General features: G+C 40.4%; 1 pseudogene; it reads right to left on the bottom strand.

The window, feature by feature from the left end:
• Nucleotides 1–1,108: 1,108 nt before the first annotated feature.
• On the bottom strand, nucleotides 1,109–17,599 carry LOC104572319 (cytosolic phospholipase A2 epsilon-like; annotated as a pseudogene).
• Nucleotides 17,600–18,107: the final 508 nt, after the last annotated feature.

Raw genomic sequence — 18,107 nt, 5'->3', positions numbered from 1 at the left:
ACACATTGCAATGATTGCATCCAAGAGACTGCTACTTTTTAATAAGATTTTGCATGGATACTTAGTATTTGAATAGTAGCTCTTACACTGTACATGTATCAATTTATACACCACATAAGTTCTTGTACTAACCACTTACATGCATCTTCTTAAACAGACCTTTATCTCTAACAGATGTGAAACAGTCTCTTCAGCACACCTGACTGTGCCTTGGATGATAGTGGGAATAAAGCTGTAGAAGCACCTACACCATTTTAGATAATCCTGACGTTGCAGAAGTGAATAGAGCTGGCATCACAAGTTTTGTTACCATGACCATCTAACATGCAGATTAATCACTGAAGATAAGGTTATAGCCAAAGGGTAGACAACTGTTTCTCCAAAAACAGTAAGCATATAATTCCAAGTCTTAACTGTTTTCTTGATTTCAAAATCCATTTGGTAGATGATAGTCCAGAGAGAAATTCAGCAGAAGTGGATGAAGCCAGATGTTTTTTATGAAACAGCTCACAGGAAAAAAAAATCAAACTATTCTTTAGATATTGATCATCCTGGAGTAGTCGATCAAAAAATTTTAACTCAGTTCAAGGGCAAACAGGTAAATTCAATGAAACACTGACAAAACCAAGAGTACTATCTACAACAACATTCTTCAATTATCAGTCCTCTTTTTCCAGGTGCCAGTATCGTTGGGTATCTTTTGGCACCTGCTACTGTCAAAAGCAGAGACATAAGAGAAGACTTTATTTCATTGCTACTTTGGACTGCAGGGCAAAGACCAAGTAGAATTAGGAGCTGCATCCAAACATGGCATGGACTTTTCTCAGGTTGAAACCTCATCAGTATATTGCTGTGTATCAGCTGTGTATCAGCAACACTGCATTCCCACTGGCTGCAGCACTAGAGTGAATTTTATGAAATGAATCACAATTTGCCAGTGACTTTAATGGCAGAACCAGCACTAATCACAACACACAGTACTTACTAAAATACATGATTTTCTCCATTTAACAAGCTGATGATGATGTTCATTTTGTATGGATTCATGTTTTCTGGTTATCTAACTGTTAGTCAGATATCAAAACTTTCACATATCTCCTTCTGATGGCATTAGTCAAAATATATTTTAACAGAGTTTAGATGATCAAGGTAATGAACAGCTTTTATATAGCTTCTTTCGTTCTACTGCAGTTCGTAAAGCCTGAAGAATTAAGTGTTTATTGTTCAGGACGTTGTAGCAGCACAAGTTCAACAGCTTGTTGAAGTTTTCTTCAGTATATGTAAGTAGACCAGTGCCGTACGGAAAAGCACAACTGGACACATTCACTTGCCCCTGATCCTTTTCCATGGGACTGCGTTCCACATCTGAAGCAAAAACAGTGAAATTCATAACAATGTAACTGAGCTGGGAGACTCATACCATGCAACGGAGAACAAAAGTAGCAGCCCCAAGAAGGTTAAATCTCTCAGGAAGATGGCTCAAGATATAGTTATGATGTAGACACTAAACCTGCCACACTAGTAAAATTCAGTAATTTGGCACAATTGCCCTTGATACAGAATTGATTAGAAGAACTTTGTCTTTGAAAATACATTCCCCTCAAAAAATAGAAATTCCATGAGTATACTCCAGTTTTTCAGATTCAAGATTAAGCATTCCATTGGGTAAATTGAGATGACTGGTCCTATCTACCAGCTGGTAAAGAATGACATCAGGAAGCTCCTGGAAGGGGATAGTTTGCTTTAAGCTGGCTGAGATTTCCAGAACTTTAAGTAGATGCCACTGGTCAAAAGAAAAAATGATGGAACTACATGAGGTCTTGTCAATAGGGTGGTATATAGGATTTGGTTCAGCTTTTGAGTAAGCTTTCCTGGCTTATACTAAATTGGGAGCAAGAAAATGGGAGTGCAGTCATTTGAAAGTATCTATAAATTCAAACGGAATTGACCATGTAATTTTTCCTAGAGAAAAAATGGATCACAATTTATTTTATCGCTGAACTGAAAACTGGCAACTTTTGGGGGAAGAAAAACAAAACACCACAGAAAAAGCAACTTGCAGCCTTTTATGTTTTCTGCACATTCTGTTTGAAAGATCTTTCAATTTCATTTTAAAGAAATACAAAAGTACTAGTTTATTAACAACATAAATGCAATACCTCATTATAAAGGACCACTGAGTGCTAATATAAGCTACCAGTGAATGCAACTTTTCAGGTGCTCCTATCCTTGATTATCAAAAGAAAGGAAATGATCCCAGACTTCGGATGAGTTTTATATCTAGCTACAGCTGTTCATGCGTTTAATTTCGAAATTCTTTACTTCAGTCCCTGATTAGCTGGCCAATATGACAAACAACACATCAGGGCTGTGAATATGGAAACTCGGCCAACTGAGAAGCTTGCTAGTCCCTCATTTTAGAGGGGAGATGGATTTAATAGATAAGTTACCTGTCAATCTCACAAAATGATTAATGCTCATAACTTACTAGGTGCCTTGTATTTTTGGAAGGTGTCACACACCAGTGGGAAATGGAGCAAGATCGGTGCCTCCGAGTTGTCCTCAAACAGGTAGCACTCCCTCAGGTGCTCCCGCTCGTCCTCGCTCAGCTCCGTCCGGGGAAACGGGATGCCCTGCTCCGAGCAGTACTCGGAGAACTGCTCCAGAGGCTGGATCAGGGAAGAACAGAGATGCAGCACAAGGAGAGGTTGAAAGAAAGCTAGCCAAGCCTACTACTGATATTTTTTTGCATTAAGCAAATGTGTGCTTATTTTACGTGTTTTCCAAATACGGGTTTTTATCCCCTGGAACAAGCCTGTCCCCGTGTTTTTGAAACTTTCTGAGTGCAGAACTAGTGGTTTGTTTCCTAACAGGATATATTTCTACTTCAAAATTACTGTATTCGAAAATCATATAAGATTCAGGACATTTTTGTAAATTAGGGGGGACAGCAGATCATGTGGATCATTAAATTTTGGTTAAATGCAGTTTCTCACAGACCACAGGTTATTGAGCATTTCTGTTGTGTATCTAGAAATCAATGTCTTTCACACCCTGCAGCAAACAAATCATGCTATTTTCCATCTTACAGCCCCTCAGTGTTTCTTCAAACATGCAAAACACTAAACCTGACTGAGGCTTATGTAAGCATAAAGAGCTAAATGGAAGAGAAAGGCAAAAATTAAATGCAAAATTATGTATTAATTACATTTTTAAAACTTATTTAATGAAATATTAAGGAACTTGGATATCACAATCATAAAGCTCCACAGATACACAGAATAGGTAAACTTGTGTGTGCGTGAGGGTGTTCATGTGTGGCCCTGAGTGTGTTCCAGAAAGCCATGGAAAATAGCCCTGATAATGCAACAATTTTACTTACAATGTTGCATAGCATCACCAATATGAACAAAAATCAGACCGTTTTCTGGAAAAGTGAAATATGATAATTCAGCTGCTGATAATGCAGTCAAAGAATCACTACTACAAAACATTACCAGGGTCTGTGATCCCCCGCTGTAATTGAAATGCAAAATGACATCCACTTTTCTCTCTGGCCTCAAAACAGGTGGGCAGCTGGTATTGATGAAGAAAGCTGTATCTACCAGCTTGAGGTAGTCATCCATTTCATTTAGCTGGCTTGGAGAAGAATCAAGTATTGTATCTGAAAGTCAGAGAATTTACACCAGTAATTAATGACTGCAGGAACAGGTCCATTTCTTTTCAAATGACCATAACAAAGGAAGAAAGTAATTGCTGTCAACTTTCTTTCTGTACTAGTCTTCTCATGCCTCTACAGGTCAGCCCTGAGATCAGTATAAGGGAGCAGTTTTGAGGCTATCTTCATCCAAAATGATAATTTGGATAATTGGTGTAAATCTGTTTGTGGCTAAATATTTCAGCTTCAGCAGGAGCTGTGGGCTCTTTTGTGAGTTTTCCCGGGAAGAGCAGAGTTGAAGCAAGTCTGCAATGCTTGCTTTTTCACAACAAAAACAAGACCAGAAGTAAACCATACAGGTCACAACAAAACCAACTTCATAGGCAGCTTCCCAGCATGAACAATTACTTAACTGCTTATAACAGCTTCAGTAAAAAATTGCCTTAATAGTAAATCTTATCTACTATTTAGCCTCAGCTTGCATCAGCCCTCAAGTCACCTTCAAAATATATCTGAAATACCTTACGTCTTAAGGTCTCCTTACCTTTCCACATGCAGAAGCGATCATTTTCCAAGTATTCATTATGTAGCTGCAAGCCCTTGAGGAAATTATGATAGTTTGAAACCACTGGCCTCCCTGTCATCAAGTCTCGGAGAGTATTGGAAAGACGACCTTTGGGAATGGATAAGGAAGTCATCTGTTCATGGGACCTTTTGGGCAGAGCAGGTCGCTCCTCTGTGGAGAGGATGAGAAGAGGGTTTGTATCTGCAGCTATTTAGAGCATCTCTCCAATACTAAACATAATGAAGAGTAATTCTGAATTTCTGATTGTCTCCCATCAAGGATATCCCTGAGCACTATATTTGGTAATTAAAGCAGGTACTGATTAACAAGCTCAGCAAATCCATTCCAGCAACAAAGAACTCCGATGAAGAACTGAAAGGTTTCACCCTGCACCCAGCAGACTGCCACAGCTCGTGGAACTCACAGCAGAGGGGAACCTGCACCCGGGAGATGCTCTGAGGGTGACACCCACAAGCAGCACGTGCCCGCTGTGCTGGCTGTGCTTGTAGGGGTCGGGAGGGCTCTGTCTCACAGCAGCATCCTGTGACTCCATCCCTACAGGGCTCCTGATGACCCTCCTGCCATGCACAAAACTCCCCAGGGATTTGGTATGGAGAGCAGTACTTTTTTTTTCCCTGCTTTTCCTTCACTCACAAGGACTTGGCCAGAGACAGAAACCAGATACAAAATCAAATGCCCTCCAACTGGCTTTGCATTTCAGAGGTGTGTGTAAGGCAGATGCAAACGTAAAGCAATCCAAATAACTAACCAATGTCATGCTCAGTGCCCCGGGTCCACCTGTGCCAGAAGTCCTCTGAATGACCCGACAGGTGGACAGCATCCATAAAACTGTAAGCAAATATATTACTCCATGTGCCTGGAAATATAAAAATAACAATAATAATATCTAAAAACACACACACTCTATTTAAAACTACTAGGCACTTTTAGAGCATAGCTCTGGAGTTGGACTTGGTCAGCCTCACTCTGACCAAGTGTTACACAGTGTCTGGAGTTACACATAACTCCATACTCATCCAATCTTATTCTTACTTACGCTATTTTAAGAATTGGAGCATCAATACCAAATAAAATACCATTTGGAGTTTATAAAGTCAGCTGCTGATTATAAATACTTCAAAAGCTGGTTTTAACTGTGTTCTGTTTTAGTAGAATTTAAGAAGTCCAGCAAATTAATTGCATCTGTCCTAGGAATTTGCCTCCTCTAAAATTCATTTTGCTACTTTAGGATATTTGAGATTTAACTTGAATCAGACAAGTTATCCAGTTCCATTGTTTCTACTTGCAGACCAGCAGCTATTAGAAGATCACTCTTCGTAGTCAACTACCTGTTTACAAAGTTGAGGTTTTTTGAGGAAAATAAATCACCTTCCAAAAAGCAGATCCTGGATTCTGGGATCTTCTTCATCAGGCGGCCCATGAAGAACTCGCTACCGAAATCCTCTGACCGAACGGAGGCTCCGTACTTAAGGAAACCCACCTCGAACGGTGTGAACTCCACCCACTCTGCAAAGAAAGCATCAAAAACAAGGACTTACTGCAGCTACTTGAACACAAGTCAAAAGCTCAGAGTATCTGAGAATCAAAAACTAGCAGAATAAGAACTGCTGCTTCAGCATGCTGGTGACAGACAATCGTATTTTGAAAAGAGTAAGTGCCCTGTTGTGTGGCAAAAAGCTAACTATACCTCCTCCAATGGCCCTGAGAAAACCCATTCAGCCCGGGGCTCAGATCCAACTCAGCAGTAAGAAGGAAAAACTAAGGCTGAAAGTCCAAACTAAGGCTGAAAGTCCAAACTAAGGCTGAAAGTCCAAACTAAGGCTGAAAGGTGGTTAAGGCCCAAGTCGAGTTGTGGTATTGTTAATGCTCAGCATCAGCAACACCAGCTACTGTTCAGGCTGGTAACTGTTGCCTTGTGAATCCCAAAAGACTTGTATATACTGAAAAAACACCTTCCCAAATGCTGGGGGAACACACTGGATTGCAAGTCTGGAAGCAGAGGAGCAGATTCTGTTCTGTTTTGGCCAGATGATACTACAGAAAAGGTCAACAACTGGCAGGCTCCTCATAACACTGCTGGTTCTCAAACCTCTCTTGGGTGCTCATAGCTGCTGCCTATCATCATTCCCCCACATACTTCTTCCCTTTCTCCCTGCTTCTAGCCCACTCTTTGTGCCACTCTTCATGGCTTTCTTGGGTACTGCTGCCTTGAGCAACAAGACAAGGAGGTGAAAGAGGCCACATGGAGCAACTGGAGAGGAGGAAGAAAGAGCAGCAGCAGCAGCGACCTTAAGGCCACAAGCAGCAGGGCAGCTTCTTCACACAGGAAAACCTCTTATAATATTTGGACTCTTGTTTTTCCTCCAAGTCAGAACCCAGATGTTAAGATAGAGAAATAAAAGAAATAAATTATTTAAAAGAAAGCTTTTAAAAGAAGCTTATGATATTTAAGAATCTTAGATAATTAAAAGAAGCTTAATCCAACCCTAAAAAGAAACTTCTTATATGTACAAAAACATACACAAAAATCATTACCTTTAAAATCCAGAGTGCTAAAGTCATCTCTGACATTGAGGGACAGGTATATAGGCAGTGGATTCTGCCCCTGATTCAGTGCCAGTTGCTGATCAGAGAGTTTATGAGTATTTTCCTGTTTATGAAGAACAAAGACACATATACGTATAGGCATCTCCAGGCAAACTAAAAACATATTTTAATTCAAAAGCATGTATTAATATCAACTGGGCCTTTCCTCATAACTGAATCCAGAATTTTATAGGTAAAAAAAAATCAGAATTTCTCTGAAAAAAGGGATGTATATACAATACCTCATTATGTAACATAGAGTCAACGAAGAGTCCCCACAGATCGGTAAAAGACACTTTGTGTCCCTCTTGCTTTCTTTCACAAATCTCCTTTTCATAGTACTTGAGATAATCCAGTGAGAAATAGTGCAGCTTGCTTCTGCTCACGTGTCTCCTGATATCATCAATTGTCCCTTTGAGATCCTTCTGTGACCAGTTTGCGTCTTCATATAACTTTGCCATGGTCCTGATAAAAACAGAATCCGTTGTTCAGGATTGAAGTTTGTGCAAATTCATGGGGTTGTGAGACACATTTAAATAGCTTTGCTTCAAGTTACATGAGGCTGCCTCCCTCCAACTTTCACACTGGGAGAGCTGTTCAAAGCTTCAGTCAGAATTTAGATTGCACAACAATGTTTTCCTGCGTGAAAACATTCAAAATCTTGTTTCTTTTCAAAATTTTAAAAAACAGCAATAAAGAGCTACCCAAAACCTAGCACATTTTTAATTAAAATTATCCTTTGATTGCCCTGCTTCAAGCGGTAGCTTTTGTCTGAAGATAGTTACTCCAGCAGCTTCATCAAGAAAAAAAAAAGAAAAAAAGAAAAAAAAAGAAAAACATTTGCCCACCATTCTCTGTGCCAAGCACTGATTTTATAAATACAGCCCCCAAGAGAATGTAAAACATATGTCACTATAGAGAGGCATATAACCAAGCCACAAAATAACTACAGATGAGATTGTCAACAATATAGAATTGCAGGACAATATTGATAGTGACTCAGGCTTGCTATTCTCTTCTTTCCTTTCCTGTAAAGGCTGCAGGGCCCTCACAGTTATCCTTACAGCAGCTCTCACAATTCATCTGTAGCCATCCCTCAGGCAGGGAGCTCTGCTCTGCTCCCATGAACTAGCAAACAGGAGCCCAACTTTCCTTACCATGTTGTGGCAGATAAACCACTGAGGTACGAAACACAGTCCAAAACACCCAGCTCCTGGAGAGCCAAAAGGCTGCCAAACATCGATGTCATGGACCGCATGCCCCCCGCTGTGGTGACAACTGCCACCACGGGCACCTGGCCAGGACACAAAGGCAGAGTTGTGCATTAACAGAGGAAATAAGTGATTGGAACTCAGAAAAAGTAACATTGAATACCTGGGGGGTTTGGACTCAATTCACCCCATTTATGTGAGCACTTAGGTAGGTGTTTCAATTGAAAGAAATTGAATCATGTTTGGTGTATCATGCTATTACCTTTAATTTCAGCTTCACTGCATTTCACCATCTCTCCTTGCTTTTGGGTTTGTTGTTGGTTTAGATTTATTATTATAGTATTATTCATATGGCTCCATAACCCTTTTATCTTTCTCTGAGGATCCACCTCAGTCACCTGCAGCAATCCCCAGTTAAAGCCTGTGTTTTCTGACCTCCACCCTGACAGACTTTTTTGTTCCTTCCCTTGCTCCCACTTTTTCTTTTCCAGTTAACTTTGAAGCTTATTCTTCTATTCCAGTACGAGTTCTAGACATTTTTATTTAGTCAGAGATGAAAAAAATGAAGTCCTATCCTACTCAGCATCTAAGTCCACAAGTGCTTGATCTCGCTGACTTGACTGCCCAGGTTTCTGAGCATTAGTGATTCCTCACCATGAGCCTTCCTGTGACGAGAGCATCCAGGAAGCCCCAAGAGCAGCCCCTCCATTAAGGGTGCTCCGTGACTGCAGCGAGCCAAGGGCGCTTCCCCCCTTCCCACTGCAGCAGCCCCTGCACACTGAGCTCTCACCATGCTCACGTCCTGCACCAGGTGCTTCAACTCGTGCCAGGGACTGGCAGAGAATGAGGGTAACAGACCTTGTGAGAGCTCCTCTTTCACCCTCCATGCCAAAAGTTGAGGTGAGACAAGACAGGTGAGAATCTGGTCTGTATATTTTAGTCAAAAAGATGTAGAAGAGAAATATGGGCAGACATGCGAGTATATTGCACCCACTTCATTCAAAGTAGGATGGAATATTTCAAATGCCAAAGGCTGACGCACACACCTCATCCTCCTGCAAGCCTTCATCTAGCTGAAGAACTTCTTTCAGAGCAGCAGCAACAACTTTCTTCCTTTTACAGATGAAATCCTTCTCCTCTGCACATAGATCAAACCCCAAGCGTAAATCCAAGTCCTTACATCTAGAGCGTAGAGCCAGAATACAGGATAAACGTTAGCTGCAAGCCATTTCTACAGCTATTGCTTGAGACACCAGCCAAACTCAGCCACAATAAACCAAGCTGCAGAAAGGCTGTTTCCATACATGCAACAATTTGTCGCAAATGAGAACATGTGCATAGCCATCACAGGTCCTGTATTTCTACCTTCCTGCAGAGATGTCAGAAATGTGTCCTGAATTATTTCATGTAGTCATTAGGAAATGCAATGAATCAAAGCCTCAGCTGATGAAAAACAAGAGATAATAACTAAATTCAAAACTGCATCATTCTGAGCCCGCAGATCTGGGCACCTCTTAGCAATATCTTCCTGTGTAAGTGTTTGCTGAACAGCCTCAACAGTCTAAGCAATTACTGAAACTTCAGTACAAACCAGTTCTCTGCTGGGAACTCGCATTGCAAATACGTGAGTCAGAAAAGGTCTCTTAGATGTTTGCCTTCATATCTTACACGACTGCAAACTTCTTGTGCATCCGCAATTTGAAAAACTTGAGTTACTAGGGCTACTCCTGGGGAGGGCTCATTTACCACCTCCACCGACAATGGCTGCTTGCAGTGGAGCTAATTAATCGCTAGAGGGTAATGTTGCCCTTAGAGAAAACCCTGCTTGTCATCCCGTGCGTGAGTGTCCTGCTGTTTCATTGGAAATGACCTGCAGAGGACTGACAAATGATCACTGATGTCAAAAGCCTGATACAAATGCATTACACAAAAATCCATAGGAATTATAGATAAAGGTTACTTATCAGAGCAATTCTTAGCAGCAACCCTGGGAAGTATTTTCAGTGTTATATACCATGATAACCCACCACCTATCCTATACTGAACTAAGAACTCATTCAAAAGTACATCAATCATCTATCAAATTTTGCAATATTTTAATCTGTTAAATCACTTTTAACTTTTATTCCATCATCTTGCATAATGAGCTAGTTTAAGCTGTAAACCTTTCATCTATTAAATCTTAACCCTTTCAACACACTAGGAAAGGATAGGAGCTGGCCTAAGTATTCATTCAAAAGAAATAAAAAAAATTACCCATCTTCTTCCCTCACAAGCACATCATAAGATTCACCCTGAAAATCAAGAGTAAAAACACCATCAATTTTAAAGTGAAGTTGAAAGTCCGTAGAGACCTTTTTTTTTTTTTTTTTTTTTTACAGTATTAGCAAATATTCTGATCTATACTAATATATCTTTGATCTATCCTCAGGCCTTTTGCACATAATAATCACTACATTTGTTTTTTTAAATGTATCTTTAAAAAAAACAGCATTTCTGAATGTACTACTCTTTCCTTGAACACTAATTGTATTTTCAAATATCAGAAGAACTAAGCAAGCTCAGCAAGTATATGTTTAATAAGAAGCCAGATATCATCACACAGATACAGTTACCATTTAAATAATTTCCAAGGCTACTCACCCTTGCTATTGTTATTTTTTCTTGCAAGTCCACGGAGTTCAGAGACACAACCAGGGGACTACTTACGTCCCCTTCCGTTTTACCAAATCTATGCTAAATTAAAGCAAAAGAGGATTGTTATAAGATGGTTTACAGCACATAGTTACAAATCTATCAGATAAGGGCTAATTCATGATGCTTCCCACAAGTTACTTGAGCTGTTAGCACTGCCTCTATACAAAGACATACACCACACACAAAGTTGTTTTCAGGTAGCGTCATCTCCAGGCAGGGTTGACTGTGCTTGACGTAGTGGAACAGGGCTGTATTGCTGCATTGCTGGCTGGAATCAGGACGCAAGGAAACATCTTGCCTTCCTTCATAGGATCCTTTCACTGTGAAAGTGAAATCTCTCTCTAAAGACAAGGAGCAAAGCACAGAAAAATCTGATACTGGAAAATAACAACAAAAAATTCCTGAGCCAAGTTTCCCGCTTAAGGCAGTCAACACAAATTCAGACCAGGACTTCTGTTTCCCAGTGTAAATATATGAAGAAAATAAAAGGGATCACATATGTTCTACAGTCAGCTGCATCTTTCATAGCATACAAAATAGTGACAAATCATTTAAATCAATAACCTCACTTGTGAAAAGGTTCTTTGTTTCAATTGCATCCACCTGTACTTCCACACAGGAAACTTCTCGAGACTGGAAGAGAGAAGCAATAAAATCATTGGTCACTGCTCCCAGGGAAGTTCAGGATCCTCATGGCAGATATAGAGGTCCTGTGGATGCCCCAGGTTTGGCCATGATGTCCTGTGAAAATGAGGTAAATGGGGGAGTCTGATTCTCAGCTTCCATAAAGCTGGAAGAACTATTCTGGTCAATGGCGGATATGACCTTTAACATTTAAATATAATTAAATCCCCAGCAATAAACAGAAGGTTTTTTCCCCCTTCTAGCCCATGTTTTAACCTTTATCTACAGCAGAGTGAGCTGAGGGATACTTGTGAATTCTGTGGAACAACAGACGGCCCTGTATTTTAAGGCCTGCAGGCTGAAGATGAAACTTCTCAAGAGCAGCAATGCACAAAGGAGGAAAAGGGGCGTCGTACAGCACTTTGGAGATGGTGGGAAAAGAGCATTCAGCTCTAAGACTGATATTCTTGCTTTCCTTAGTAATAAATCTGCAGTGACACTAGATACACCGACTTCCGCATTTCCTTCTTTTCCTTGTTTCCTGGCCTTTCATCAGTGGCAGCTCACTGACACCGTGCAGAGCACTAACCCAAAGCTCTCCCAACACCACATGGGCTACAAACATGAACAAGTTCAAAGGTTTCAAGTCACACTTGTGCCTTATCTCAAAAGAAGTAATGGCTATGCCTAAGGGATATCCCTCAATTCTTCTGTACTGCAAGAACATAAGCAAAGGAAATAAAATGATTACCACTAGTACGCCATTAGTAATGATGTTTTCAGATACATCTGGACTGAAAAGCAAAAAAGAAAAAGGCCTGATTAAAGGGCTGGTACATGATGGATTATCTTTTCAATCATTAATCAGATTTGTAGCATTTGCTTGATATTTAGCTTCCCTGAGCTCAGTTTTTCTATATGCCAGGTGCCTTTAGCACTTCCATCTTTGACCTCAGCCTTGTGCTCAGGGCTGCACCACAGCCCCAAGACTCCTAGAGATGCTCCTGCCTCCTCAGCTCCCCTGATGAGCAGCACCTCTGCCAAGGCTGAGGTATAAAAGGGACATCCACCTGCAGCTATAAAGAGTAACCGGAACTGGAACTATTGCAGTAGCTGCAATAGTAACTTTCATCTCTATAAGGGAATTCACCAGATTCATGATGGAAAAGGAACAAGGGGAAGAGAAATGAAGGGGCTATCTGAGGCTAGGTACATGCAGACACCTCCCTAATGCTGTACTATCATTCTCTAAAATGAAAACCTTTTGGATGAAAAATTCTAGAACATTTAGGTTTTACTCACATGTTTTCCAGTAAAAATTCCACTTCCAGCTCTTCCTGATTCTGAAAAGCAGATTTTTTTTATAAAGGAAAATAAATAGGTAAGTTTTTGCCTTTGATGGAACTCTTTTTTTATATATATAATCCTCTCCCACAAAATTTTGCCATTCCTATTTTCTTTGCGACATAATCTAAAATGAAAAGAGCCTTTTTTAGCCACCATTTTGTGTAATACCTCCACATTGCTCTGTCATTTACACACACTCAGTTGTCACCTCAAGGAGCAAAGGAAAACATCATGGAGAAGATGCAAAATCCTGTTGTTCATATATTGTAGAGATGAGACATAACTCAACGAACACAGAGAAAGAGAGGGATAAATAGGTAGACAGAGAAACATGCTTGAGAAAAACTGGAAATAGCATGCGAGAGGCAATGAATAACTCTCTGAATTACTTCACTGCAGATATTTCCTAGCTCTTGGGTTCCAAAGAGGAACACAACCAGCTTAGGAAATACCATACCCAAAACCACATATCATGGATATCTCCTACATTGCCCACAGGGAGGAAAACAGTACTTAGTACTTAGTAGTAGAAGATATCGATCTTTCTTTCTGACAAGCTTCACATGGAAAGCTTTTTTGTTCATATCAAGAAATGAACCTTTACAGCCCAACATCCTTTCAGTTTGGCTGCACAGCATGTGAAGTTAATGTGAAGAGACTGTGAAAACTGAGCTATATCTGACAATATGACTAAAGCAAAGCTGATAGTGAGTATTTTTGTATTTACTAGCTCAGCTCAAGAAATGTGAAATCATAGGTGACTTCTTTGAGAACTAAAGCAGCTAGTTGTGCTGCCTGCTGGTTGTCCCCAAAGCTTCTATTTTATGAGAAAGAGCAGTGACCACAATTTGTGCCCCTTAGCAAGGCACTTTTGTAGAGATGGATTTTAGAAGCAGTCTCCTTACACAGCTGCAATGAGGATTTCATCTAATGTCAGATCCTGACAAATCTGTGCTGTCCAGACTCATCAATCTTTCAGCTTTATCAAAATAGCAGCAAAAAATGTTTCGTAGACCTTGACCTATGAGATAGGCACCATGTGACAGATATTATGCTCCCATCCTCTTTATTCTGGTGTACACACAGATAATTTTTTGTTTGTTTAAGTTCTGGGTTTTTTTTGGGGGGGTTGTTGTTTTTTTGTTTGTTTGTTTGTTTTTTGGTGGTGGTGGTGGTAGTTCTTTTTTGGGACTGAAAGACTGGAGCAAATCAGAAGAAAGAATTGTTAGACCATGCATCAGGCAACAGGGATGGCAGGAAGCAAGCTCTCATTACCAATTCCCCTTCCTCACCCCTCCTTTTGAGATACCCGAGCAGATGAAAATGGTGATTATGGGCAATGGTGGCAACGCTGCCTATTATTAAGGTTGTGCAGCCCAGGGCAAGTCCATGTTGGGCACACCTAGCTCAGAGCCAGCTCATGGCTTGATGGCTTCAAGTGCTCTCAGTCACGTGATGCCCACCTGGGCAAGGCCACAGGCAGCCTGAGCAGGAATACTGAAAAATCTTAGTAAAGGAAGGACTAGCTTTCTAGTGGAGCGATTAGCAGACACTCTCTTTCCAAAGTTGTAAAAATATAAGGAAGAGGCAATAATTTTTTCAGCCAGCCTGACAGGTTGGTCTAGAGAGTAACTGAAAATATGCAACTCCTAAGAATAGTAAATGTGCTTCTGTTAAGCATTAACAGAACAGAATTATGGAAAAGATCTGAAGTCATATTACTATCTACAGCCTTTAAAGAGAGAATGTGTTAAATTTTAAAGAAAGTAATCTGAGTACAGATTTTGTGTTGTTTTTAAGGACAAACCTCCATTAATTTAATTAAAAAAAGAGCAGGTAGAAATTCTTTTTGCATCTATCTCCAAACACAATACAGAAGTGACTACTTCCGGCTACTCCTAAGACCTGAGCATTTAACTTCGTATCTTTAATAAGCTTATTCTAAATATAGTCCTAGTGGACAAGTACCGTGTTTAACATGGATACTACCTTTGGAGAAAATTCTGACCAGTAGTATTATTTTACTTATCTAACTATTTTTTTCTTGTCTTTTTTATTTCTTACCTCTGGATTCAATTCAAAAACCAGGCAAACTTTTTCTCCAGGCTGGATTTTAGCTACATCAAAGCAAACGGTCAAAAGCTGGTCATTTGGTGTGAAAGTATCTTCATCACAGACTGTCAGCTCCAGATTATTCTGAGAAGAGAGTCAGCAAAGGATGCAAAATCCAAAAACTAGGGCTAGAGAGCACCAAAATTAGCTCAGATGCAGCCCAGGTGTGGTTCAGTGCTGGCAGGCAAGAGTGCAGTTGCCCAGACTACTTCAGCAGGTCTTAGCTTAGGTTAAGTTCTCCCGTCCAGACTAGAAAGTCAAGTACTGATCTAGAAGGGTAGTTCTCAGAAGATTTGATGGTAAGAGCTCAAAAAAGCCCTCTGTGCATGAGTAACAGGCATGATGGTAACATGCACTTGATTAAGTAGAGATTACACATTCTCCTAACCAAGAACATTTGAGTGTGCTTTCAAAACTGCTACCTTGAGAAACTTCAGCATATCAGCAGAAGTTAGCACTAGAGGTCAGTCCCTGACAGGAGGTTTGTAACCCTCTGCTACAAGTTATTGCTCTATCTGTCCCTCTTTCTGTTGCCCTCAAACTTCATAGCTCCACTTTGAGGCTCATTCTCTTGCCCACACTAATGTTTCTTTTGCCTTTGAGAACTGTATGTCCTACATGGGATGCCTTGTCTGGGGGATGAGGCAATGAGGGAAAGGAAGAGTTTTTTCCCCTTCAGAAAAAAAAAAAGTCAGTGGGAAAAAGCATAGAGTATTTAATCAACATACAGCAGGTATTTGGTAATTTGTAACTGGGTATTGGCAACTTCCCCCAGTGGGGAAACTGGGAAAATGCACAGAAATCTTTCAGGCAGGTGTTGGGATTGGCTAGCAGCAAAATACTCAGCCTGCTGAGCAAAAATCAGGATGAAGGAAGGTCAAGCAACCCCGCTGCAGTAGTGCTTCAAAGAGTTGGGTGTGCAGCAGCTAAGACTCCCCAACATCAGCACTGCTCCACTTGCATGCTCTTGCTAGAGCCCAGCTCGCACCACAAGTGCTGAGGGTGGAGCACAACAGCTGAAGCTTCAGCTTTCTAACCTGGGGTAAACCTTACCTTAACTGCCCTCTGTATAATAAAGCGGAAAGTCTCGTTCCAGACAGGGTTTTTGCAGTTGCGCACAGTTCTTGTCCGGGCTTCCTGAAATGAAGCTGTTGGCAGCCATAGCTTCACATAGCAATCGGTTTGAGTCACTGTATCAGCAAAAAAGGTATGTAATTATCACAACAGGAGGTTTTTTTATTATTTCTTTTATCCATTTGGAGACCGATTGCAATTGTAATGATCAGTCATCCAGAGCCAAACAGTAGAGACAAATGCAGCAGTATCAAACACAGCCATTGATTTTTTTTTCTCGTATCTTTCACAAATATGATGTTTTCAAAAGGAAAATGCACAGACTCTGGATAAATGGACATTAAAAATTTAGGGAATGGGAAATATGAAACAGTGAAAAGAAGGATGACTTATTTCCCTATATAGAAAATTTGTTGATGTTATTTTAAATTGTTTTCTAAAACAGAATAATTGAGCCTAAATCATTTAAAAAACAGCAAACAGCCAACTCCTTCAGCCTAGAACCCTGAGATGCTGCTGTAGGACAGCAGCACTTATAAGAGCATTGGGTTGAGATTATGGTGGCCTTCTAAATAACCTATGGACTTGCTAGCAGTTTTGGCATGAGAAAGGAATGAATTGTGCCAAGAATACAGTGATACTTACACAGGTCAGCTTTATGGACATTTCTCATCCTTATAATTTTTACAGTGAGCCAGCACAAGTGAGGCACTTCTGCCTGCACAGCAATGAGGAGAAAAAAAGTTTAACTTAGCCAAGGACTAGCATACGACTAATGAAATCTACCCTACAGCACAGGAAAGAGGAAGACAAATACTTTAATCACCAGCTATTTTCATATTAATGCAAATAATATTTTTCCATCTTAAATAGCAGCTTTAATGCACTTTTCCAGAGAGTAGTAAGAAATATGACAAAGATAGCTTTCACAAAAATGTAATTAAATCACTGCCCTTATGAAATCCAGCTAAACTTTGGGTTTTATGAAATGCAAATAAGGTCAGGTAATGAGGTCACTGTAAAGTCAGGACTAAAATCCAGCTCTCCTGGTTCCTTGTCCAGCATCTTAACCATAAGTTCATTTTGTTTCTCACCCTCCCAAGCCTGAAGTCAGAGGGAATGTTTTCCATTCTAGAGAACATGTTCATGGAAGAAACAAATGCTCCCTTAACTAACCATTAAAAATAACAACTCCCATAACTTTTAAGCCTAGGGAGAAATGGAAAAGGCTGAAGAAGACTCCAGGCAGCACAGAGATCGCTCAAGTGTGTGCCCAGCAGCCCTGCCCCACAACCCAGATGTTGCCCTTGAGATAGTACCTTGTCTGCAGCACTGGATGGTCTTCCTTGATGCCTCCTCCAGACTCCGGTCTTCCCATGCAGATTTGGTTGCATGAACTGATCCTGGGGAGGGGAAACCGAGAGAAGGGTCAATGCGGAAGCCTACGACTCAACAATTCTTGGTTTTCAGTTTTCATTTACATTCAACATGGCAATAATAAGAGGTCCTAATATTTGTGCACTAAGCTTGTCCATGTGCTATTCATCCTAACAAATCCATGTGCTACAGATCCCTTTGACATTTAAAGTGCAAAATTTCCTAAACCTTTGCTCTTGGTGAACCACAACCAAAACAGCCATGCAGATCCTCCCAACCTTCATGCTGATTTTCTCTTACCAGAGGTGAACAGGGTGATGATTCCATTTGTATCTGTCTTCATAAAAGGCAAATGTATAATAGTCCAGTCTATATGCCTCTCAGCTCGCAGGTATTCCTTGAGCCCACTAATTTCCAACTAACAGAAGCAGGTAACAAGAGTGGTATAAATTGACTCGTAGCTCCACCTCCCACTGATTTCAAAAGCACAATGTGTTTTCTCCGTGCCATGTGTAAGATTTCGTTTACAGCTGCAGTGATTTAGGGGGAAGGATAAGACATATCAAGCATTTTTATTTTAGGCTAAACCCAAAGGCATAAGGAGTACTAAGCTGGTAGAAGAGGATCCTGGAGAGAACATAAAAATTGTATTAAAACAAGCTCACTGGCATTACAGGATACTTGAGTCAATAACCAATAATTTTTCTTCTAGTAGTATGAAAGCCTGTGAAATCTCCACAAGTGAGAAAGATAAAGAACAGTAATACACCAGCCACTAGCTTCTAAAATGAATTATAAACCAGAAGTTGCTCTTTTAGCAGCTGCTTCCATGTTA

Source organism: Tinamus guttatus, unplaced genomic scaffold (genome assembly GCF_059628265.1).
Source record: "Tinamus guttatus ecotype Peru unplaced genomic scaffold, ASM5962826v1 Tinamus_guttatus_pri_ptg000089l, whole genome shotgun sequence".
Taxonomy (NCBI): Eukaryota; Metazoa; Chordata; class Aves; order Tinamiformes; family Tinamidae; genus Tinamus; species Tinamus guttatus.
The sequence above is the reverse complement of the archived record's forward strand: the minus strand, read 5'-3'. Positions and strand labels throughout refer to the sequence as shown.